The sequence below is a fragment of the Ascaphus truei genome, chromosome 2 (assembly GCF_040206685.1).
Source record: "Ascaphus truei isolate aAscTru1 chromosome 2, aAscTru1.hap1, whole genome shotgun sequence".
Classification (NCBI taxonomy): Eukaryota; Metazoa; Chordata; class Amphibia; order Anura; family Ascaphidae; genus Ascaphus; species Ascaphus truei.
Window position 1 is genome coordinate 480,413,209 of NC_134484.1, and position 26,839 is coordinate 480,440,047.

The following is a 26,839-nucleotide window of genomic DNA, read 5'->3' on the forward strand; positions in this document are numbered from 1 at the left end:
ATAGCCTCTCCACCGCAGAGAATGCTTGTCACGGTGGACCAAAACTTATCAACACATTTTATATTTTTGGGATTCTCGATTGAACACGACAAAGAGGCAAAATAAATTGTCATTTATTTCCTTGAAAGACTGTCAAGGATTGGACTTCGGCTGAAGTGAATCCCAGTGGCAGGAACAGCAGGGAGCGAAGTAGGGGTCACAAGCAGAGATCAGAGGCAGGCGGCAGGTAGCGAAGTCAGGAAACAAGCAGAGATCGGCAACGAGGAAACTGGAACAGGATGATAGCAATAGCTAACACAGCAGTAAACACAGAAACCTTGCAGAAGCTAAGGAACCAGTATAAACAGGCAAAGAGGAACAGGAAAGGGAGGTTTATATAGGCAGGCTGAGAGGTGGAGCACAGGTGCAGAGGTGTCAGGTATCAGGTTCTGGAATGTTCCTAGTTTAGCAGCAGCAATCCCAGTGGACAAGTTTAGGTACTGCATGCTATAACAATACATTTAGAGTGGCAGCAGTCCCGGTGGCCAAGCATGGGTACAGCAGGCTAGAGAATATGACATTACTCCCCCCTCCCAAGAGCGTTCTCCGGACGATCCTTGCTAGGCTGTCTGGATATCGTCGGTGGAAAGCTTTGACTAGTCGCGGAGCATGTACAAAATCTTTGGGTTCCCAAGACCCCTCCTCTGGGCCATAGCCCCCCCAGTGAACCAGGTACTGTAGTTTCCCTCGGTGTAACCTGGAATCCAAAATTCTTTCCACAATGAATTCCTCTTCGTTATCCACGAGGACGGGTTCAGGGGGAGGAAGTCTCCGTCCAGGAAACGGGTTCTCACGGGAAGGTTTCAGCAGAGAAGAGTGAAACACAGGGTGTATTTTGATGGTCTCAGGAAGCTCTAATCTGAAGGACACTGGATTTATTAGTGCTGAGATGCGAAATGACCCGATGTATTTTTGGCCCAATTTAATGGTTGGAACCTTTAGACGTAGATTTTTTGTAGAAAGCCAGACTTTATCCCCGACTTGAAATTCTGGGGAGGGTCTGCGGTGTTGGTCTGCTGCTCTTTTGTACTTTACTTGAGTCTCACGAAGTGTCTCTTTGAGGGTTTCCTGGATGTCTCGCAGAGTCTCCAGTTTCTCTGTAACTGCCGGAATGGGGCCCGAAGATGGAAAACGAGGAATAAAGGTTGGATGAAATCCATAATTTGAGAAAAAGGGGCTCTTCTGAGTCGATGAATGATGTGAGTTTTTGTATGAAAACTCAGCTAATGGTAGGAAATCAATCCAGTCATCCTGGAGATGACAAACAAAACATCGTAAGTATTGTTCCAAAGTCTGATTGGTCCTTTCTGTCTGGCCATTGGATTGTGGATGATAGCCAGACGATAAATTTAAACGAATTCCTAGAGAGGAACAGAAGGTCCTCCAAAATTTTGGAGTGAATTGTACCGCTCTATCGGATATGATCTCATCAGGAGCCCCGTGATGCCGAAACACCTCTTTCACAATCAACTTGGCTGTCTGGTCTGCAGAAGGAAGATTCTGTGCTGCAATGAAGTGAGCCATCTTTGTAAATCGATCCACCACTACCAGGATGATATTATGTCCATTAGATCGTGGCAGGTCAACAATAAAATCCATTGATATGGACCCCCAAGGACGAGTTGGAACCGGAAGAGGCTGCAGTAAACCCACAGGTGATGCTCGAGGGGTCTTGGTCCTAGCACAAGTCTCACAGGAGAGGACATAGTCTTTAACATCTTGTGCTAATTTAGGCCACCAAAAAGAGCGAGACAACAGTTCCTGTGTCTTGAGGACACCTGGGTGACCAGCGGGTCGGGAGTCGTGCATTAATTGGAGCACCTCTAATCTTACCTCCTTAGGGACGAACAGACGATCATTACAGTTCCAGAGACCATCACATAGAAATAGTTCTGCTTCCGGAGGAGGGTTTTTAAGAAAAGTGTCATTTGAGTAGGCTCCCTTTATTCGTGTGAGGAGATCGGCAGAGAATGTGACACCCCAAAAATTTCTTTTTGGAAGAATAGTTTCTTCTTGCTCTTTGTCTGAACTAGGATTCGGAAAGGACCATGACAAGGCGTCGGCTTTCCCATTCTTGGAGCCAGGGCGGTATGAGATGTGGAACTGAAATCTTGCAAAGAAGAGAGCCCATCTGGCTTGTCGCGCAGACAGTCTCTTTGCGGATCGAATGAATTCTAAGTTCCTATGATCCGTAAAGACCGTAATTGGATGATTGGCCCCCTCCAGTAGATGTCTCCACTCAGAGAATGCAGCTTTTATAGCCAAGAGTTCTTTGTTTCCGATGTCATAATTTCGTTCAGCTGTTGACATTTGGTATGAATAAAAAGCACATGGTTGAAGGAGCATCTTGGGTCCAATTCTTTGTGACAGAATGGCACCAACAGCGGAGTCTGATGCATCCACTTCCAAGATGAATGGTAATTCTGGATTTGGATGGATGAGGATAGGGGCAGATGTGAAGAGTGACTTCAATTGTTCGGATGCCGCATCCGCTTTAGGAGACCATTTGAAGGGGAATTCTATCCGTGTGAGTTGGGTGATTGGAGCAATAATGCCAGAGAAATTCTTAATAAAACGTCTATAGAAATTGGCAAAACCCACAAATCTCTGAATGTCCTTTTCATTTCGAGGGATTGGCCATTCCACCACGGCTTGAATCTTGGCTTGGTCCATACTCAAACCCTCGGGAGAGATGATGTAACCGAGAAATTGCATGTTGGTCTTTTCAAATTCGCATTTTTCTAACTTGATGTACAATTTGTACTTACGGAGACGCTCAAGGACAATTCGGACATGTCTCTGATGATCCATGATGTTATCTGAGAAGACAAGGATGTCATCCAGGTATGCCACTACAAATTGGTCCAATAACTCTCGGAGGACATCATTAATTAAATGCTGGAAGGTAGCAGGGGCATTACAGAGTGCAAAAGGCATCACCAGATATTCGTAGTGCCCATAACGGGTTCGGAAGGCTGTTTTCCATTCGTCACCGGGTCGAATGCGGACCAAATTATACGCTCCTCTGAGATCTAATTTGGTAAAGATTTTGGCTGACCAAATTCTTTCCAATAGTTCAGGTATCAGAGGTAATGGGTACCTGTTCTTCACCGTAATCTTATTTAGTTCCCGATAGTCAATGCAGGGGCGTAGAAAACCGTCTTTCTTTCCCACGAAGAAGAGCGCAGCGCCTGCTGGAGAAGTAGAGGGTCGGATAAAACCCTTTGATAGGTTCTCCTGTAGGTAGTCATTGAGGACCTTCAATTCCGGTTCTGAGAGGGAATAGATTCTTCCAAACGGAATGGCAGCACCCGGTAATAATTCAATGGGACAGTCATAAGAGCGATGTGGGGGAAGCGTATCTGCGTTCTTCTTGTCACACACATCTAAAAACTCAGAGTAAGGAGCCGGCAGAAGATTTTCTTGAGACGAGGAAATCTTATGTATTCCTACACACTCTGGTATAGGAGTTTTAGGTAGACAGGCTAGCTGACAGTGCTCTGATGGAAACGTGAGGGTCTTTGTCTTCCAGTCAATTAGTGGGTTATGGATCATGAGCCATGGAATTCCCAGAATCACTGGAAACAAAGGTGATGGAATGAGACCAAAAGAAATCTTCTCCTGGTGATTGGGCTCCATGATTAGTGTTAAGTTACTGGTTTCATGGGTAACAGGTCCAGAGCTCAAGGGAGAACCGTCAACGACTTCCATCCTTTCTGGCGATTCTTTGGCTACAAATGATACCGAATTGTTCTTGGCGAATTCTATGTCCATAAAATTCCCTGCCGCCCCTGAGTCAACCATTACTGTGGTTGAAAAACGATGTGTTCCTTCCTCGATTATAATAGGAACCAGGAGGTGAGGGTGTAGCGAATGTGGGTTATCTTTCCCTTGAGAAGCAGAGAAAACAGTCTTTGAAATAGCGTGCAGCTGATTTCTCCTAGGGCTCTGGAAAGAAGACCGCCTGGAGTTGTTTGGGCAATCAGCGAGATAGTGCCCATCATTTCCGCAATATAAACAGAGATCTTCTGTTCGGCGTCTATTCCTTTCCCCGGTTGAGATGGGTCCCCGCAGTGTATTTACTTGCATCGGCTCCTCCTCAGTCTCCCTGGAACGTCTTGGGGTACTGACATCTCTAAACCCAGGGTTGCTTGGCATGAACCCCTGTCTCTCCAATCGTCTTTCCGTAAGCCTGCGATCAATTTGGATGCATAAACGGACAAAGTCCTGAAATCTCTCTGGGGGCTCCACCCGGGCTAGTTCGTCTTTAACTTGCTCCGAGAGACCCTGCCGAAAATGATATTTCTGCGCGGCCTCATTCCATTCAGTATCGTTAACCCATCTGCGGAATTCAGCGGCGTATTCAGCTGCCGAGCGTCTTCCTTGACGAAGATTGTTCAGAGTTGCCTCAGCGGTTGCACTACGATTTGGGTCATCAAAAATAAGACTCATGGAGGAGGCGCATGCGCAATGGTGAGGGGAACGTTTGCCTAATCGTATAGCTCCCACCCCCGCCAAAGCATTTTTTCAAATAACGCTAACCAAAACTACTAAATCTACAGAAAAAGCAAGTGTACCGACGCCAGAATACACCGCGATGGCCCCACCATCAACAAAAAAAAAAGAACACAGGGGATCTGCGGAGGTATTTGAGTAGATCCTCATCCAGAGATGGGAGGGCAGAAATGGCGCCCGGCTCGGCACCAGGATCGGGATCGGAACGAGAGGAGGACCGGGAGGAGACACCAGAGCAACGGCCAGTGCAGCGGTGTGATTTCGACCGGCTGTACAACGACATGAAGTCGTTGTTTAGAGCCGAAATCCAAGAACTCCGACAGGAGGTACAGGGCCTGGGAACAAGAACTAGGGCCCTGGAGGACAAAATGGTGGCGGTATCCTCCACAATTAAAAAATCAGACAAACGTGCTGCATACCTACAAAACCAGATCACAGAGCTGGCCGAGAGACAGGAGGATGCTGAGAATCGGGACCGGCGGAGCAACATTCGCATCCGAGGCATACCAGAGGAAATAACAGAGATTGAAGATTTCCTCACAAGATGGATGACGAGTTTGCTCCCTGACACTCCAGCGGCTGAACTAATGTTAGATCGATGCCACAGGGCCCTACGGAGCAAACCGCTGGCGAATGCGCAACCCAGGGATGTGATCGCCAGGTTACACTACTACCGCACCCGGCAGGCAGTTTTTACGAAAGCCCGGGGAGAGGAAGCCTGTAAATTCGAGGGCATCTCACTACAACTTTATCAGGATCTGTCCCCCCTGACCCTGGCCAGACGCCTGAAGCTACAGCCCATAACCCGCCTCCTCAGGGACAAAGCCATCCGATACAGGTGGACCTTTCCGTTCGGCTTACTAGTCATCAGGAACGGAAAGGCCACCTCAATGAAAAACCTGGAGGAGGGGGAGGAATTCCTGCGCAGGCTGGGAATTACGACCGGAGAACCCAGGAGCCCCCGGGCAGAGAGAGAGCCGGACAATGAGTGGCAGCAGGCCGGCACATCCCGGAAGACCCGAGCCGCCAGTGAACAGGAGAAGGAGTGAAATAGCAAATAAAGAACAAAGAATGCTCAGCTCCAATAAAATGTTTTGTTACCAGTTTTGGTTGCCTACAAGTTATGGCCTACAGTTGGGACTCTCAGGACTGCTAACAGCTTGAAGCGCTGAGTAGCGGAGTAGGCATAAGTAATGCCACAACTACACCTATCTAAGGCGGGATACACAGATCCTATTCCACGGGTTCAGATCTAAGCCTGCAAAAGAAAAGACTTACCAAAAATTCCGGCGATAATGGCTGCCCCGCAACCCGGAAGAGACGCGTGACACGCACCTAGGAAAGATGGAGGCATCGCGCCTCGTGGCGAGACACAAACAACCTGCACGGCTGGAAGAAGAGGAGCCCAGCGCGGGAAGACGTCCACTTCCGTCGACGTCCGGCGGTGAATGAGCCAAGACCGGAAGGATGTCACCGGATATGGCCGTGCGGCCATCTTGGTAGAGGCGCCTCAGTGGGAAAAGAGGATCTACGTCACGAGACGGCGCCGGAACAGCCCTGAGACCAGAGAAACCGGATGCCCGCGGCAGCACATAAACAACAAGGCACAGCCCCACGGACAACTGAGCAGTGTCGCCCTGCCCGCAGACCCACCGGCCGCAGACTCCCCGCCGGAAGACACCCCGGCCCCGCATGCAGACGCCCCCCCGATGGACAAGGCCATTACCCTCTCATAACTTAGACAAGGGGATAGGATATGTCGAGGGAAGTAAGGGGAAGGAGGAATACCCCAGTGCGGCAAGGCAGAGAGGAGTAACACCACACAGCGGACAGCAGTAACACCACTAATTAAAGGGGAGCAGGGCCACCTAGTCTTATGCTCCAAAATGAGGGGCCAGTAAGGAAGGGGCTCGGAGAGAGCTAGCACGTAAAAAAGGCCGTAATACACCGTGGGATAGATAGTGGTCACAGGGCACAGAGATATCACACGCCACATAATAGCTAAGCAATGGGTAAAGCCCCCACATAGATAGGGTATACATATACACCAGCTCAGCTTGCAGTCCTGAAGACGCCGGACGTTCACATTGATTATAACGAGTTGCCATAAGTTTGGTTAAAATCTGATGGGGGGGGGGGGGTGGCCTCCTTCTTGCAGTCGCCATGAGTCTCCTCATGGATACCTGGGGGATAGACCCCAGGAGATTCATGCAAGACCCCGGTGGGCCGGGGAACACGGGTAAGGCTCAACCTCGCGTGATCGGAGGTGGGCCCGCCCGAACCGGAACCCCACGTGGGGCAGTTCAGGTGCCCAGGGGATCTCGGTCCTCTGAGGTCACCGAAAGTTATCAAAGTTTATTTGTTGTCTCCCCAATGTTCCCATTGTGTTTACCCCAGTGTTTCTCCCCTACGCAGATGAGCAGTATACAAAGCAGTTCACAAGATCATACTCTGAGGAAGTTCATGCCCCCATTAGAAAGAGGTAAAGCAGCAATTCCTATTGAAAACACCAATGGGTAAGGATTTTACAATCTTATCACACAACACAAAAGGTTTTAATAGCCCCCTGAAAAGAAAACTGGCATTCACAGACTACCGGAGGCAAGACCCCGACATAATACTACTCCAAGAGACCCACTTCTCAAAGACCAGTTCCCCCAAGTTCCTAGATAGCAGATATAGAACGTGGCTCTCCGCAACAGCAAACGTAAAAAAAAGAGGAGTAGCAACCCTATTACATAATCACCTGGCATTCAATATCACGCTAACAAAAAAGGATAAGAATGGTCGCTTCCTGATAGTAGTAGGCGAGATGGGAGGACAGCCCCTCACAATTGCTAACGTATACGCCCCCAGCGAGGGAGCCGATACTTTCTTCACGAAATTCTTCACCATCCTACATAGAGTGGCACAAGGCGGTATAGTTTTAGGGGGCGATTTCAACCTGACATTAGATCCCAAGGCCGACAGGTGCACACCCAAAGCACCGAAGCACACACAAAGTAGAGCAATCTGGAACCAAGGCCTTAAGACAAATAGGCTGGTAGATATATGGCGGGAACAACACCCAGGAGCAAAAGAGTACACGTTCTACTCGCACCCCCATGACAGATACAGCAGGATAGACTACCTCTTTGTGTCTAACAGAATGGTTTCACAGATCTCCCATACGGGCATCCATGATATTTCATGGTCAGATCATGCGCCAATTGAGCTGCGGTGCACAGACTTCAGACTAGACAGACCAGCAGCGACATGGAAGCTTAATGAATGCTTGCTAAAAATCCCTGAAATTGAAACAGAAATAAGGGATAAAATCAGGGTCTATTTTGAGGAGAATGTCGGTAGCGTGACATCCCAATCCATCCTATGGGAGGCCCATAAGGCAACTCTCCGCGGAGAACTCATGGGGATAGCTAGTAGGCGGAAAAAAGCAAGGGAAAAGAAAATTCTGATCCTCCAATCCGAACTATCAGCCCTCTCCGCCCTACACAAAACTACCAAACAAGCGCAGACCTTACAGGCCTGGCGTGACACTAAAACTAAATTGCATCTGTTGATGTCCTCCCGAGCTGAAAAGGAGCTGACCTGGTCTAGGCGACAATTCTATGAGAAAGCGAACAAGCCAGATACCCCACTTGCCAATAAACTCAAAAATTGTAACCGTAACTTCCATATTCAGTCCATTCGTACCAAGAACGGTGACCTTACTTCTGATCCTAAACTAATTGTAGAGGAATTCAAACAGTACTATGAGACCCTGTATGACGGGGCGAAGGTCTCCCATTGTGAGAACACTCATAGGCAGCTGAGGACGTTTCTAACTGAGGCAAAACTACCCAGACTGGGCAGATTGGAAAGGGAGGCATTACAGGCAGACTTCTCAGGTGAGGAGATTTCCGAGGTAATAAAAGCACTAAAGCCAGCCAAAGCCCCGGGCCCGGATGGCTTCTCCAACTTGTACTATAAAAAATTCAGAAAAACCTTAGTACCTCACCTGGCCCGATTATTCAATTCATTTTTAGATGGTGCCCCTATTCCTAGCCAAATGCTCCAGGCGTCTATAACAGTGATCCCTAAACCAGGAAAGGACCCAGCAGACTGTAAAAGTTATACGCCAATATCTCTTATCAATTCAGACACGAAAATCTTCTCCAAACTATTAGCCAACCGTCTGAATTCGGTCATGCCGAAGCTGGTCCACCCCGATCAAGTAGGATTTATATGCGGCAGGCAAGCTATGGACAATACCAGACGGATAATAGATTTAATTGATTTGGCACAGAAAAAACACATCCCGTCTATGGCATTGAGTTTAGACGCTGAAAAGGCCTTCGACCGCATTGATTGGCCCTACCTTACAGAGACGCTGCGAGTGTTCGGCATAGGGGGGAGAATGTTGGGCACTATTCTGGCTCTCTATAGGGAACCAAGGGCGAAGGTCAGACACCAGGGCTTCCCCTCGGCAGACTTTCCAATAAAGAGCGGCACCAGGCAGGGATGCCCCGTGTCCCCACTTATTTTTGCATTATGTATAGAACCCCTAGCGGCACATATCCGCAACTCTCCAGATATAACAGGTATACAGATAAAAGATCAGTCACACAAAGTGGCCCTATATGCAGATGACATTATACTAATGTTGTCCAAACCCCTTACCTCCCTGCCAAATGTCTTCAGCTTACTAGACGAATTTAATAAGATATCGGGGTTCAAAATCAATCAGACAAAATCAGAAGCATTAAACATCAACCTGCCAAAGGTCACCGAAAAATTAATAGAACTGAATTTTAATTTCAAATGGCAAGCATCCTCCATTAAATATTTAGGTATCTATATCACCAAAGAATATTCAGCCCTATACAAAGCCAATTACCCCAGACTAATTAGGACTTTAAAGGAGGATCTTCGGATCTGGTCAGGCCACACAATCTCGTGGATCGGCAGGATCCAATGCCTTAAGATGAATCTCCTAGCCCGAATCTTGTATCTGTTTCAGACCCTCCCGATACAAGTGATCAGGGATGACATCCTCCGCTTACAGTCCTCTATGGTGAAATTTGTCTGGGGTAATAAAAAACCACGAATAAAAAGTAGCATTCTCACGAGGCCAACAGTTAGAGGAGGATTAGGGGTACCTTGCTTGATATCATATTTCAAAGCGGCGCAATTAACCCAAATTATTCAGTGGCACATGCACCCAAGCCTACGCAGATGGGTGGAGCTGGAAAAAGCATGCTGTGACCCTGTAGAGATACAAGACCTAATTTGGCTACCCAAAAAGACATATCTGACAGTGAGTGAGCCGCTGGCCGCAGTGAATAGCTCGTTGGCGACCTGGGAGAACACCAAACACAAGTGTGCACTGACAACTCAGCACACACTTATGACCCCGATTATGGGGAACCCCGATTTCGCTCCGGGTCTGTTACGCAAGAACCTTGCAGTCTGGAAAGCAAAAGGTATCACCAGATTATTACACCTGGAGAGACACCAAAATATTAAATCATTCGAACAAATCCGAGCAGAAACAGAGATGCCCCACTCCGAATTTTTTTAGATATCTCCAGGTGCGAGCATTTTACGCTAAAATCCCCAAACGCCCTAAACGCACAAATTTCGAGCAGCTGTGTTCCAGAGGCACGGACACCACGGGACTCACTTCTCGGATATACGGAGAGGTGGTCTGTCCTGGACGAGACGTAGACATTAAATTGGCATACAGAACCAGATGGGAAACGGACTTAGGGGAGACATTAGAAGACAAGGACTGGTCCACTATAGTACTGGCAGCAGCGAAAAGCTCCATATGCACCACCTTGAAGGAGAATGCATATAAAGTCCTAATGAGGTGGTACCTCACCCCTACACGATTAGCAAAGTTTGTCAAAGGTTACCCTCCATTGTGCCCAAAACAATGTGGGGAGCAGGCAGACTTGCTTCACATGCTGTGGGGTTGCCCCAAAGTGGCTCCTTTGTGGGAGGAAATCCAAGATTGGCTAACGAGTATTCTCGGACAGTCGGTCCCCCTGGACCCTTGGCTGTTCCTGCTGGGCAGGCGCACTCGGGGAATAGGCAGACCGGCTCAAAAATTGATTGCACATTTTGCAACAGCCATGCGGTGCGAATTCGCAGCCTTGTGGAAGCTCCCAGACTTACCCACCATTCCGAAAATTCGAAACAGAATTTGGTATATTTGCCGGATGGAGCAGTTGACAAGTCTGGTCAACGACACCGGCACAAATTTCCTGAAAATCTGGACCAAGTGGCTAGACCACTCCGATATTCCAGGGGTGAGTGCCACCACCATCATGCCATAATACACCTAAATGCATTCTCCTACGATGTGCCAGTACAGACGGCGCATAATAGGGGTACAGGTAGGGAAGACATCCATGGAACTCCCGCAGCTGAGAGCTGCTCCTAAGTAGGACAGAAAGAGGTGAGACGGTGAACAGGCAGAAGACACTGAGCTCCCCCCCCCCCCCACCTTTCCTTTTGTATGTCTGTGTGACGTGTTAGGTATGTGAGTTGGTCTACCCAGTTTGTCTTTGTAAGACCGGAGGAAGGTGGAAACGAGAAAAGTTGGATGCTGGTACATTAAAAAATGACATTGGGTTGGTAGACACTGTATGCAATGTACTGTTGTCCAACAATAAAAACCTTTTTGTGGAAAAAAAATAAATAAGACTCATGGCTTCGATGAACTCCTCCAGGTCCCTTAGTAGTGGGCTATCTTGTTCTAACATAGGGGAGACCCATGCAAGGGCCTCATCCTTGAGCAGGGTTATGATCAGTCCCACCTGGGCTTCTTCGGTATGATAAATGATGGGCTGAAGCTTGAACACAAGTCTGCATTGATTAAGGAAATTCCGGAAAGATTGTTTTTTCCCCCCTAATTTTTCTGGAAGGGATATACGGGGTGCGGTTTGCACACACACAGTGTTTTGGCCAGACAATGTGATTAAGGCTGCACATAGTTCACGATTCTCAGCTTCCGCAGTGGCGGATTTTTCTTCCAAGCGGCCAAGACGATTAAACACGTGTCTTTGTTGTTCCTGGTAACCAACCATGATATGTTGTAAGTCATGGAGTGTCTGAGCCTGAGTCGGGTCTGTTCCAGCGGAATCCATGGTAGGGCCTGTTTATTCTGTCAAGGATTGGACTTCGGCTGAAGTGGATCCCAGTGGCAGGAACAGCAGGGAGCGAAGTAGGGGTCACAAGCAGAGATCAGAGGCAGACGGCAGGTAGCGAAGTCAGGAAACAAGCAGGGGTCCGAGGCAGGCGGCAGGTAGCGAAGTCAGGAAACAAGCAGAGGTCGGCAACGAGGAAACTGGAACAGGATGATAGCAATAGCTAACACAGCAGTAAACACAGGAACCTTGCAGAAGCTAAGGAACCAGTATAAACAGGCAAAGAGGAACAGGAAAGGGAGGTTTATATAGGCAGGCTGAGAGGTGGAGCACAGGTGCAGAGGTGTCAGGTATCAGCTTCTGGAATGTTCCTAGTTTAGCAGCAGCAATCCCGGTGGACAAGTTTAGGTACTGCATGCTATAACAATACATTTAGAGTGGCAGCAGTCCCGGTGGCCAAGCATGGGTACAGCAGGCTAGAGAATATGACAAAGACAAACACACAACAGCTTCAGAATACACTTAATACAACACTTATTGGGATGGGGAAAAGAAATTAAAATGTCCTTTGCAAGAAAGCGCAAGAAATGCAGTCTCTTTAAAGTCCGTTTGGCTAGATCAAAATTTGCCAATCTAATAACTCCGCCAAATAAAGGAATTTCTTGAAAGTTCGTAAGAATTTGTTCGGGAGTCACCAGGGCTAACGAATTCCGGAGTTTGGGGTAAATCCTGGGTTGTGATGTTATTAACCCCTTGCGTTCTGGAAACGCTACCACTGTACACGAACAGAATCTTGTGCAAAGCTTGGTTACGTCATGAATCACACCGGGGATAGCTCGGCGGGCAGTCATATAGGGTTCACAGACCTATCTATAACATGCCTGCCCAATCCCCTCCGTGGGAACTCTTAACCCACCAATCTCCGATTTGCCCATAATTTGCAAAACCGGGCAAAAAGGCTTTCCTGTTTGCACCGCGCTTGTGTGAGCTTGACACCCATGCGACTTAGCATACCTGGGGTACACCCTTTTACTGGCGACCCTTGGTCTGGGGTTTTGCTCCATGGTGTGAAAGGCTCATGCTGAGTACCGGTATCTGGCACTCAGCAACATCCCGGCCACTTTCCCCATTTGGACCTCTGAGTCTTTTCATTCCCGGCACTCCACTAGAATTACAGTCTCCCACTGAACAGGGTGTCTTTGAAGTGTAGGAAGGAAAATACCCTCAGCTCATTTACCCCTGGCACATTTACATGCCAAAGGATTTTTCCCAGGCTCACAGAAAAAACTGTTCCTGCCTGTACATTTTAAACTTACACTATTATACACTTTATTAAAACAATATGTTCTGGGTATACCACAACTGTAATTTTTATATGTGTCTGAGTGGTTTATTTATTTAGACTTTTACACCAAAGTGCTAGCTGCCTGCGTTCCTGAGTTAGCCTGCTTAATTGAAAGGCTTGCTGGTGGGAAGCCAAGTTCGCCTACTTCTGGCGTAAATTGACCAACTTCCCACGTCAATAGACTTTCTGCCTTTCAAGTTACGGGAGCTAACAAGGTACGGATACATTTTATCGGTAAACCACTTTAACCTTAACCGCATGCCACTTATTCAATTGACTTGCAGTTACAGAGTCGAATGCTTGGAAATGGATACCCATACGTCAAACAGACCTCCCAGCGCCAACCACGCTTATTCAATCAGCGCTGGCTTCGGCGCTCTCAACGCCATCTTGTGCCTAAAAAGATTATAGCACACTTTGCATTTATTTCTATTACTGCAGGCAGCGAGCAGCCTGCAAAATGGTGATAAAAAGGCTGGGACAGGGGCAAATAAATTAGTGTCATGCATATACTTTTAACCCCTTCACTCCCAATACGAGGTGGGGTTAATCAGCCGGGTATAATACCTTTATTAATGCCCTGATTAACGCCACTCTTGCCACAATGCTGAACAAGAGACTCACAGGAGCCAGTGAGTGAAACGCCCTCCCACTAGAGTGTCATATGATTCGCTAGGGGAACCCCATTATGAGTCTCAGCAGCTGGCTAGGAGCAAGCGGGCTTCGGTCATAAATATTTTTACAGAGCTGTATAACATTGTTTATAGTTTTATGGTTGTGTTAAGTTGTATAATATACCTGCATTTTTATTATATAACTTTGTGTTACAATGTTCCCAAGCGGAGACGTTGGAGTCTCCACCAGGGGGACAATGTAGCCTGACTCCCCGCTTACCTCCGGTTCGGGCGGGGAAGCTGCGGCTAGTTGGGGACCTGCTCTGGCACACCGGAGCTCCTCGGCAGACTCCTATACAGGGCGTCGCCATCTTTGAAACTCGCACATGCACAAGACGTCCACAACGCATGGGCAGTGAGTTGTGGTAGCCATCTTAGAAAGGGCTCCGCAGGGGAACTACATCTCCCAACATGCTCTGGGAGATAGAGACATACTGTATGACGTGCGACAAACAATAGGGCTCCCAGGATCTCCTGCAGGGGGATTGATACATTTGGCACGCTAGGCACCTCGCTCTCAGTCGGAGGAGGGACCTCAATGGAGCAGGTAGTGTCCAGGGAACAGTGCAGTGCAAATAAGGTTTGTCAATGTGCAGGGGGAATCACTCTTTGATAAAGTCCAAGCCTGGACAAAACGCGTCAGAGTGGCTCTTGCTGATGTTCATTACTAGTTGCTAATAAAGTTTTTTTATTCATCCATGCGTTGGCTGTTGGAGATGCTGTGACCACGGAGCAAACACACTTTTCTTCCCTGGACTAGGCCAGATTGCCCCAGACAGGCCCCAGTCCCGCCAGCTTGTGGTTGCTGCAGGGAAGGCCCCTAGATAGAGACACTTTCCCAGTAGTTGCTTAGTGATAGTACCCCGGTGAAGGACGCCACTCGGTGTATGCGGCCTGTGACCAGACCACAGCCCCTTCAAGAGACATTCATAGGGACACACTCCAGCTGGAGCTCACCTGTGATAGAGAAGGGAAGGTGACAGTGCACAGCTTGTTGGAAATGAAAAAAATGACGGTGGCTGGATCCAAAAGTAGATAAAAAAAGTTTTCTTTATTGTCAGAACATGCAACAAGCGCTCACACAAACCATGTGAGAGGAACCTCTGACGTGTTTCGGGCTGGCCTGTCCTTTGTCAAAGAGTATAGTTCCTCTCCCATAATGCCAGTATAAATAGGGGAATCCGTCGCCATAATGGCCCGCCCCACTTGTGACGTCAACAGGATCTGCGGCTACCAAGTGTGAGTACTTTGAACTACAATCAACTTTCATGTGTTGATCTATTGGAGTTCTTTCAGTCTAGCACCAGGGGAATATCTCAGGACATTAGGAATTAATGGGGGGCCACTTGTCCATTCACATTGGATACTTGGTCATTCCACTGCTTTATCCTTTATCACTGATGATACCTTTCTTCCCCATACTAGGAGCATTATATGACTGACACACTGGTTAGTAACCGCATACGGATTACATGCCTGCCTGCAGTCACAGTTGGAATTTGTTTCATATTATAATGACTTGGAATTATTTACATCTCTGATAAGATGGTTGATGCCCCTTTTTAGAGCACAGTTATGGAGCGTGTCTCCAAATTTTCTCACCTATGATTAGTCCAGGGAACTTGAGGCTCCGCATATGGTGAAGGGAGCAGCAATGTTTCAGGTTCAGCTTCCATAGATGGTACAACCAGGCTTTTGTAGCCAAGTGCCCCTGGCTATAGCCTTTCCGCTGGCCTCAACACTATAAGTCCTGATAGGAACAGACAGTGTTGGGGTTAAACTCCTGCACTGGGCCTAGCTTGCAGTTTTAGCCAGGATGGTTACAATGTTGCCATGTCCAGGGGCAGGCCTACCGCCAGATTGGAGTGTCATACCTGGGGAGGGTACTGATTGGGTCACATGCAGATGGTATGATGCCTGTCAGTACCTGGACCTGCCCTGTTATGGGGCAGGGTTACAAGCCCCTCCCCTGTGTATAAAAGTTGGCACTCCACCAAATTGTGAGTTTGTGTCGTCCCTCCCTCAGTTGAGTGGGAGTAATTCCCCGTGCCCCGTCAGTGGGTAAAAGAGCAGTGGAGGGACTCTTGGGGCCTCAAGCCCTTGGAGTCTGCTCCAGGAAAATTGAGGAGGAATAAATACCAGTTGTACCATCATCTGTCTCCGTGTCTGTCCTGGAGAGAGTATGTGCCTGTGGGGACCAATCCTGCCTCTGCTAGGATTCATAGAAAAAAAAATACTTCCCTATATACAGTGATTCAACATCAAAAAGAGGTGGCAGCTGTCAAATTTTTCTTGGAAAGATCCAATCTCTCACCGGCACAGTGAACTTTTATTTTAGATTCTGTATATTATTTACTCACCCACAATTATTCTTTGTTTGATGGGATTTTCTATCTCCAAACACATGGAACGGCCATGGTTACCAGTTTTGCACCATCGTATGCCAACTTATTTCTTGGATGGTGGGAGTCGTTCCCCGTGTTTGTAGATAGAAATCCTTTCAGAGATCAGATCGTATTTTACAAGCGTTTTATAGATCTAATTTTTGTTTGGAAATGGGAAGCACAATCACTTTTATCTTTTATTAATCATCTGAATAATAACGACCTAAACGTGCACTTTACACATAATTATGATTTTCATCAAATCCATTACTTACATTTATATTTATTCATTGATCAGCAAAAACTTATACAAATGACATCTTTCGCAAGAAGAATTCCAGAAATACATTTTAAGAGCTGACAGCTGCCACCCCAAATCTGTAATAAAGGGAATCCCTTAGGGACAGTTTATCAGAATCACGTCCCAGCAGACTTTGTCTTATCCCAGCGGTCGGCAACCTGTGGCTCTTTCAACACCTACATGCGGCTCTCCTCCGTCCAAAGGTTGCTGCTCCCCAGCTGCCGCCTCTCTCCTCTGTCCAAAGGTTGCTGCCTCTCTACCCCGTCCACAGGTTGCTGCTCCACAGCTGCTGCCTCTCTCCTCCGTCCGCAGGTTGACGCCTATTTCCTTCGTCCACAGGATGCCATCCCCTGCTGCTGCCTCTCTCCCTCACTTTCCTGCCGGTGACTGCGCGGGGGAGGAGGTCACGCTCATTGAATCAGTCACTTTCCCCGGAGCTGAAATTAATGCGGTTCAGCTCCGGAGACCCCCTGCTTCAATACAATGTTATTAAAATAAAATAAAAACTGCGTGATCTCCTATTAGAGGTGCGCAGGTGGAGTGACTGTCACGGTAGACCAGGTCTCTTAACACATTTATATTTAAGGTATCATTCAGTAGGCAAAACACAATGAAATAATATGAGGTTTATTTGGATAAGACCTCAGAAACACACAGAAATACAAAATACAGAGAATATACACACTTACTGGAGTCTGGGGGTAACAACTAGGCTTTCCTAGTTGCAAGGTGCCTGGTTCAGTAAAGGCTTACCTTGAAAGGACCCTTGGACTGAACGTCTGGACTGAAACCTGCCTGCTGGCTGGGCCTCTCCATGCTTCCCTGTGTGAATAGCTCTTTCACTTCAGAAGCACTTTTGAGATGCCCGCCAGCAGAGTCTTGTCTTCAAATCTCCAACAGGAAAAGAGAAAGAGAGCTGCGTCACTGCTCTTCCTTATATAGGGCTTGTTGCCTATCTAATACACTGAGGAGGCTGGGGTCTAGGGGAAACAAAGGTTTTCCAGAAGATAGCCAGTCCACAGCCCTTCCCCCCCCTCGCCATGTGCTACAACCTGCATGGCTTTGCACAGGAAATACCATTACCTGATCTGCTGGTCTGCATTGATATTCTAATCAATCTCTGTCTGCCTTTTGTCACCAAACTGTTTTTTCTCACAGAACAAACAGAAAATGCATTGTAGTTTAAAAAAAAACAGCAAAACTAACCCTTGGTCCCCAGAGCTTGCACTCCCCCACCTGGACCTAAAATGTGGGGGTTCTAATTCCTTGCTGGCAGGCAATACAGGTTAAAATATCCCCCTTTTCCCTCATGTTCCAGAAGTCTCTGCCCTGCAGCTTATTTCTCATAAGAGGCCACCCATACAAGGCAATACACTTATAAGCTTGCATAGGCAGCTACGGGCCCATGAATCAAAGGGAATACACAGAGAATGCATTAACTAGCCCACTGGGCTTACACAGTTAACCCCACAGTTCCTAGCTTAAAACCCTAAGAGGGACAGTATAAGGGGAACAAAATTACAGGGCAACACAGTAAGGTACAATATTAGACACAAGAGCTGACACTCTCAGCCATTGCCATACACTTTCAGGGGCAGAAAGAGGGGATGGGGGAGCACAGGTGGAATGATAATGTATGGTGTAGTCTGATTCAGGTGTGTAAGACTCTGAACTGCTGGTGTGGGTGTTGTAAATCTATAAAAAGTCTCAAACACTCACACGGCCTTGTGCGAATGCTTGCGCATCAAGGTATCTTTACGTCCTCTCTTCTTTTCTTTATGGATTTGATCTCTGTCTCTCGTCTGGGCTTTCTTTCTTTGTTGGTATGGTTTCTCCTGCTCTGTCCTGTAGTTCTCCACCTCTCGTCCGTGCTGGTTCTCCTATTTCTTGTGTGTGATGTCACCACGGACATGTGTGGGTGCACTCTAAGGAATGGTATCTTTGGGCTCCCAGAGGTGGTCCCACTGCTCCAAGTTGCAAAACCTGACTCAGTGGCAAGTGAATAATGGAAGACAATAATAAAGTATTACTACTCACACGGCCAAGTGTGAGTGCACACTTGAAAAGGTATCTTTAGTTGTTCCTGTTGTCCTATGCTGGAGAGTTTGTAGCCGCTCCTGTTGTGGATTCCTTGCTCCCAGATTGGTGAATGAAATTATAAGCCCAAAGTATCAAGGCTATACTTTTATTAAAGCAGATAAACAAATAAACAAATAAATAAACAATAAAAACAGGGGTATGCAACAGACCCCCCCGCTTGCTCAACCAGTGAGCTGCGGTGTGTGAAGGGGTGGAAGGCCAGTCTTTGTGGGATATTTAGCAGGGCTCGTGGTGCTGCAGTAGCTCGCTCCGCGTCCGGATGGAGCTCTGTACTTCCCTTGTCCTGCTCCCGACGGTGGCCGCAAAGGATCAAAATGGTTGGGGGATTTCGAGCAACGCGTTTCGCCCTATGGGCTTCCTCAGGCTACGTAGTTAGGAAGGGTATGACACGCCGCTCCACTTTTATATGCTGTGGTCATCCTAACTACTACGCCCCCCTCAATCTAGAATCAGCTTATCTTAATTAAGCATTAGGCATGTGTGGTGTGTGGATTAGCCTAATTGGATCTTACATAGATCGATTGCCATGTCATCTGGGACTCGTTTTAAAATACTTTTTTAGCTAAAAGCAACATTCTAATTAGGGTATAGCTATCTCTACTTAAAAGCGTTCATTTGTACAGTACAGTAACATGAATATATTTTATCCCAAGGAAATCATTGTTATTCCTTAATTCAGCAAAAAGGTGTAATATAATTAAGAAAGGATCAAAGTTTAGTGTCCAAGTCCTAATACACATCCTGCATGGTCGTGTATATACATTTTGATGTATTAAAATACCTCCGATGTATTGATAGTTTGTTGTATATAAAAGATGCTTTTTAAACATATAAAATAAATCCTTAACCTGTAAAAAAGTTTATTAGATGATCCAAATCTGCAAGATGAATCAAAAACATAATTAGTACCCTATAGTTAGGTATGGGGTATACAACTAGTAAAAAGTATCTATATATATCTAGGTGATATTTCCATGTGCTGAAAGATTACATATACATATTGAGTGAGAGGGAAGGGGAGGGGGGGGGCGGGGGCGGGAAGGAACGAGGGGGAGGCGAAAGGCCGGGGGGGAGGTGATAGGCCAGGGGGGGGGCAGGGTACCGTAAAGGACTAAGGGCAGGGAAGGACATCCCGGCTGAGCATCTAAAAATAACTGGGGATAATATACTTCTAAAATGAGAGGGGATGGGGTGGAATGCTACCTGATCAATGAGATGCCCCTAGGTCTATGTCGATGTTGAGACCCTTTGGTACTAGGGTCTGGAGTCTATATATCCAGAAGGTCTCACGTTGTGCTAGTTTATTGAGCTGGTCTCCACCCCTCCAATGCGCCTCAACTTTCTCTATGCCTTTATATAAAAGCCCCTCTGGATTCCCTCCATGTGACAGACTGAAATGCCTGGAGACGCTATGGGTCATAACCTGCTTACGTATATTGCCCATGTGTTCCAACACGCGGACCCTCAGGGACCTGGATGTCCGGCCCACGTATTGGAGCCCACATGGACACGCCAGCAGGTATACCACATATTCCGTCCGACATGTAATTAGAATTTTAATGTTAAATTTTTCCTTTGTGACGTTTGAGATGAAACTGGTTTTGTCGTCTTTCACTGCCTGTTTGCAGGCTTTGCAACTAAAACAACTATGAAAACCCACTGGGGGGGGTAGCCAATGTTGTGTGGGTTTTTTTATTTCCCTCTTAAAAACACTCGGGGCTAGCTTAGCTTTTATCGTTGGTGCCCGTCTAAAAATGACCCTTGGTAGAGGCGGAATGTGGTCTTTTAAAATGGGATCTTTTTGCACTATGTGCCAGTGTTTCCTTAAAACTGCTGTTATTTTGCCAGAGTCAGTGCTATAATCTGTAATGAAAGATAAAGGGAAACTTGTGTCATTAGATTTAATGTTTGGTTTTAAAAGGTTTTCCCTTGGGATTAATTCCGTTCTTTTTAGTGCATCATCTAGTATGGTAGGTTCATAACCTCTTTCTAAGAATTTTTCTTTTAAAAGTGAGGCTTGTTCCTGGTAGATTTCTGGGTCTGTGAAATTTCTTTTTATTCTGCGTAATTGTCCGTAGGGGATGTTCTTAAGCCACTTCGAATGGTGGCAACTAGTATTCAATAAATAGTTGTTCGCGTCAGTAGGTTTAAAAAAGGTTTTTGTCTTCAATATATTGTTTTCCACGGAAATCGTGAGGTCTAAAAAGTGTAGAGAGATTTTACTATGTTCTGAAGTGAACTCTAGGTTAACTTGATTGTTATTAATATAACTGATAAAATGCTCTAACTCTGTTTCTGTTCCTCTCCATATGAGCAGCACATCGTCAATATAGCGATGCCAGGAGACAAGATTCGCGCCATGCGGGTGTTCGGACCAGATGTGACTGTCCTCCCAATCCGCCATAAAAATGTTCGCAAAACTAGGCGCAAACCTTATCCCCATCGCGGTGCCGCACAACTGGAGAAAGATGTCGCCGTTGAACCAAAAAGAATTGTGCCGCAAATTAAACTTATACTGTCTAAAATAAATTTGCATTGTTCCTCCGGGATGGTGGGGTCTTTTATTAATACTCGCTCTATAGCTCCCTCCCCGTCTGTGTGTTTGATGCAGGTATAGAGCGATTTGACATCGCAGGTAAGTAAAATGTAGTTGTCCTGCCATTGAATGTTGTTTAAAATGTTTCAAACCTGTGAGGTATCTTTAAGATATGATCTACTGCTTGTGGCATATTTTTGCAGAAATGTGTCGACGTATTCGGATAGATTTTGAGTGAGGGAACCTATGCCTGATATGATTGGTCTCCCGGGGGGAGTCTCCAGGCATTTGTGTATTTTGGGTAAGAAGTAAAACACAGGCAGGATGGGATTGTCTCTTTTTAGATAACTCCACTCCTTTAGGTTTAATATGCCCAGTGTTTTACCCCTCTCTAGGATGGCGTCTATGATTTTTTTATCCTTTGTTGTTGGATCTCCATTCAATTTTTGATAGGTCCCTGAATCTCCCAAAATCCGTTCTGATTCTTTAAGGTAGTATTTCGTATCCATCACCACCACACCTCCCCCTTTATCGGCTGGTTTGATGGTGATGGATCTGTCATCTCCTAGTGTTTTTAGAGCCTCTTTCTCTTCCTTACTGAGGTTGTCTCGTTTCGTTTTTGGCTGTCCTGCAATTTTCTCCAGGTCTTATAAAACCAACTGCGTAAAGACCTCTAGATGTTGTCCCCTACTGTTACTTGGATAAAATTTTGATTTGTCTCTTAATCCTGAGTGGATAAAATTATCCTCTGGACTTGGAGTACCCAGTGTGCTTTGTAGTGTGACTTGGCTTCCTCCCAGTGTTTCTCTGGACTGGGCATCTTTGTTTAAAAAAAAACGTTTAACTGTCAATTTTCTTAAAAATGTATTTGCGTCGAGAAACATGTTAAAACCACTGGACTTTATGCTTGGGGCAAAATTTAAACCTCTCCCTATTAGCCCAAGTTGGGTGTCTGTGAATACTGATATTAAAAAAAACCCTTATTTCGTTTGTTTCTTTGGAAGGCCTCCTTCTTCCTCTTTTTCCTCTCTGTCTCTTTTTTTGTTGTAGTGTTTCCCTTCTTTCTCTTTCTCTGTTAGTGGTTCGAAGCGGTTCTGTGTCTGTAGTAGGTGCGGGGGACTCTGCTCTAAAAAAGTCACCGCTGTATTCTGCTTGGGCCTCTCCCAAACTGGGCTCTTAATGGGAGAGCGGCTCGCATACCTTCTTCTCCCCCCCCTATCTCCATCTCTATCCCTCGTTGTCTCTCTTTTGGTCCTAGCTGTCAGGGTTCTGCTCGCCACAAACCAGGGTCGGACCGCGTGGCTGAGGTAGGGTTGTAAAAGCACCGACCTGAGACCGCGCAGGCTGATCCGGATTGCGCAGTTCGTTGTCATACGTAGCAGGATCAGGGAAGGAGAAGACAGCGTCGTCGTTGCACAAGCCAGGGTCAGGACAGGAGACATCAGGATAAACATTGTTCAGGCAAGAGTTCGGCAACAGGTAGTCAGGAGAGCCCCGCTTCAGCTTAGGAGCGCGGGGTTGGCCTCTGCGCGAGCGACAACCATGGCCCATGGTACTGGTCACAGGAGATGGTAGGCAGACCAGAGTAGCACACCGCTTTGCTGCACGGGTGCACCAGTGCTACAGCGCAAGAGTCCTGAGCGGGCTGGAGAATCCTCTGTAACAGCGCAGGAACCAGGACACGACCTCTCTAGATTAGGGAAAGAGTAGGCCCCAGGAACCAGGAAGCTGTAGATACACAGGGAAACCTCCGCTTCAGTGCAGGAATCCAGGAGGCTGAAGGACGCAGGGACAAAACCTCTGCTTCAGCACAGGAGAACAAGCGGGAGCTTGAAGGAAGCTGAAGGATGCAGGGCGGGACCTACACTTCAGCACAGGAGAACAAGCGGAAGCTTGTGGCAGAACAGGTAGTGACATCCGGTAAGGACTATGCTCGGCAGGGAGCATTGTGGGAAGACAGTACTTAAAGGCCAGCGGGCCAATCCCCGGAGGGGGGTGTGAAGGTACTGCTCCAATGAGTGAATGCAAGTCTAGGTTGCAGTGATAGGCTGCACAGCTGCAATAGATACCAGAGGGAGTGTGTATTGCTTTGGTGAGTGAATCCAGGCTGCAGCAAACATCAGGAGAGGTGCTCCAGGACTGCACAGTCTGCAAGGTAAGGCAACCAGTAAACTGCGGAGCGGATTCCTTACACTAGCGTAGTGGTTTTCTCTCTCGTCTCTCCCATGAGGTTTATATCCTCTATCTTCTCTTTCTCCCCTGTGGTCTCTCCCATTATTCAATCGCATCTCCCAGTCTCTAGATCTCTCCCGACTCCTACGATCCCTTCTAGGGTACACTCCCCTATCGTGGTATTCATACCCCTGTCCCCTCTATAGTTCTGAGGTTTATAAGACTGGTATGGTCTGTAGTGATGGGTATGTTCTTTTTCGTAGTGTCTATTCTCTCTAGGCCCTCTGGTGTTATCTATTCTATTATCAGTTTCCTTTCTCTTTGGTGGTGGTAGTGTTGGGGGAGGTGGTGGGGTCTCTCTTTTAGAAATTTCTGTTTTAGCCTTTCTATCATTAGAAGTGGATTTAAATCTTTTTGGTGTGTGTGTACTGTCATCTCTACCCCGGTCCTGGGATTTACCATAACCACTTTTGTCCCACCTCTTACTCAGACCTTCCTCATAATCCTCTCTGCCCCTCTTTCAGGGGCAGCCAGCCAGGCTCCACCTTTATTAATGAAGGCCGGCTACTCCCTACCGTCACAGTGACTGATTCAGTCTCACTCTTAGTGGGTGTCCCTTACAGACAGGTGCAGCCCGGTAGGATTCACACAGCGCGAGTCCCATTCAGACGCAGGGACCCCCGCTGGGTTAATCCCGATGGGCCATTACTGACTGCTCTGCGGTGCGCCGCGGACTGACAAGACATTGCATACTATATACTGCACCAGCACATTCCCGCAGCCGCGAGACCGACCATACTGCTGTATCCTGATCCCCCGTATACCTTCACGTGAGCAACTACTAGCTATTCTGATTCAAGTATGATGAAAAGCACTACACACTTGTGTGTGCATCTGACACTAGTTACAGATCTCTGAATATTGTGAATCTGTTGCACTATTTTGTGTTATTTTTCTTTTACATATCTCGAGACCTGCGCTCCTGTTCTGATCAAAATGTCTATTATAAAGCATAGTTCTAGCTGTAACGCTAACGCTATTCCTAACCACATTTCCAATTCTAACTTCGTTTCTAACTCTTAATTCATGTGTAACTCTAAACCTAATTCTAACCTAAATTTATTTTTTAACGTCTAATCGTATAACATTAGTTCTGCTGCAAACCTCACTGTAACTGTTGCTCCTCCTCCTAGGGTACGCCCATCTTTTGATCTTGGTGATGTCACCCCACTCTGAACCCCACAAGACACAGGAGTGCTTTTACCCTTTGTGATATAGGTGCTATGCGGGTCCTCATTCTAATAAGTCTGCATGGGGCCACACTCGGGAGGATAAATATTGAAATGATAATTGTTAAAATACGTTTTCTGTTTTTTCTCTGTGGTCCAGTACGGAGACATCAGTATATGCAGTCATCTTTTATGTTTTATTCAAGGAAGAAATGCAACATTAGCTGTTACATTGATGCATGTGGCCCTTGGGCTCTTAGAAGTTATCCATACACTTTGTCCAGAGAGACAAATGGCTTCTACCCTTTGTGAGTTCTCTGATGTAGGAGGTGTCTTACCTTGTGGCTAAATTGATTCCCACAGTCTACTGAAAACAAAGGCTTCTACTCTGTATGAACCAGTGGCTGTGTAGATGCTCCCATTATGTTAGAAGCTTTCTCAACAGCATATACAGTATAAGCAAAAGGCTTCTCTTCTGTGTGCTAATGCTAGTACCTGGTAAGGTAATCTTTATGTTCCCACATAGGATTCTCCCTTATGTAGACATAATGCGTAAGAAGGCCCCACTTCATCTTAAAGTATTTCTCCCCAACTTTTTTTTTACATAAGGTCGAATGACCAATATGGCTACAAATATTTATTTCCTACTCTTTACACACAAAATGCTTATTGGAAGAAGATTATTGGATTACTGGAGTCATCTCTTTCTCTCTCTTACCCTAACATACATCATCTTTCTCTTCTCAGGTAAAACCCATATTTCAATCCGGTCTCTGCAAATCACCACTTACTGTGTCTATCTTAATTAAATTCAACTTGTAACACATCAGTAGGACAACAGTCTGTTTTGAAATACCATTTGTTTTTATGTGCCGAACATGTGCTAATTGAGCTGTCAGGGTAGCACTTAATTCAGTCAGGTGACTTGTAAGACCTATATAACTAGAGACACACTGGGGAGGCAGCCTATGCAGAGGCAGCATCCTATACTTTAAAGCAGGTCCTGTTTAAAGTAGCCATTTTTTAAGTGGCAAGCAGTGTGGAGTTTAACAGGGAGTTCAACAGGAGTGAAACAAGTGAACAACACCTACTGGGCCTGAATCCTGGATTTGAACAACGCTGGAAAGGAGGACATTATCTAACCCAGACTGCACATCTCAATGTCTCTAAATCTATTCAAATATCTCCATCTCTCCTTCCTTCGCCACTTCTCAATTCAAATGAACTCCTTTCTTACCTGCGCCCTCTGTTACTACACAGCTATACCCCCTTCACTACAACACACCCCTACAAATTATCATCACACATTCTCATTCTAGCCATGCTTCTCCTCCTTGCTTCTGGGAATATCTCTCCCAATCCTGGTCCCTGCTTTATTTCTACATGCTCTCGTCCTTGCCTCCCACATGCAACTTCTACTCCTTCTGATGTCAACCCCTCTAACCTCATACCCATCCCCTGGCACCCTCCCTCTCCTCTCCCATTCTCCTGTGCCCTTTCGAATGCTTGCCCCCTTTCTAACAAGTTCCTCTTTGTGCATGACTTCTTTCTCTCTCACTGCTCTGGAAGCTGCCCTTTCTTATGGTGGCCTTTCTTTCTACCACCTTTCTGATGGCAGGGGTGGAGGTGTGGGGCTCCTCCTCCCTCTGCCATTACTGAACCCTTCCTATTCCTCCCTCTCTTGCTATTCCTTCCTTTGAGACTCACACTGTCCAGCTTTTCTCACCTCATCCCTGTCCACGTGGTGTTCATCTATCACCCACCTAGCTCTAGTCAACCCCCCTTCTGTCTCTCTCACTTTGAATCTTGGCTCTCTTTCTTTCTCTCCTCAGACTCCCCTGTTCTTCTCCTTGGGGACTTCAACTGCCATATTGATGACCCCTCTTTCCTTTCGTCCTCCCGTTTTCGCACTCTAACCTCTTCTTTTGGCCTTCAACAGTGAACTGAAGCCAGCACCCACACGGATGGCCAATACCTAGATCTGGATTTCACTAAAAAAACTTCTCTCTCTGATTTCTCAATTTCCCCCTTCTCTCTGACCATCACATCTAATTTTCTCTCTCACTTCTCCCTTTTTCCACCTACCCCTTGTTTCTGCAGAGACCTGCACTCTATTAACTTACCAGTTTTTGATTCCACTTTACGCTCCTCTCTCTCCTCTCTCAGCCTTGCTCCAGACTTCCACAACCTGGTCAGGAACTACAATTTTGCCCTATCCTCTTCTCTTGATCGACATGCCCGCTTTCTCTCTGACGTTCTCGCCCATCTAACCCCAGACCCTGGCTAAATTGCCACCCGTGCATGTTGCATTCCAGCACTTGTTCCTCTGAACGCCTCTACAGGAAATCTCCCACTCTCATAGACTTCCTTCACTACAAATTTATGCTATTCTGTTTCAACTCTGCCCTCTC

The 26,839-nt window shown here is 46.7% G+C and overlaps 1 long non-coding RNA gene across 1 annotated transcript in view; it reads left to right on the top strand.

Annotated features, from left to right (window-relative positions):
- The window catches only part of LOC142488424 (uncharacterized), a 32,958-nt gene extending 11,923 nt beyond the window's left edge, over positions 1-21,035 (top strand). Inside the window, exon 2 of the long non-coding RNA XR_012799413.1 lies at positions 20,809-21,035. This is a non-coding gene — a long non-coding RNA (uncharacterized LOC142488424). The remainder of the gene's footprint in view (positions 1-20,808) is intronic.
- The last annotated feature ends 5,804 nt before the right edge of the window (positions 21,036-26,839 follow it).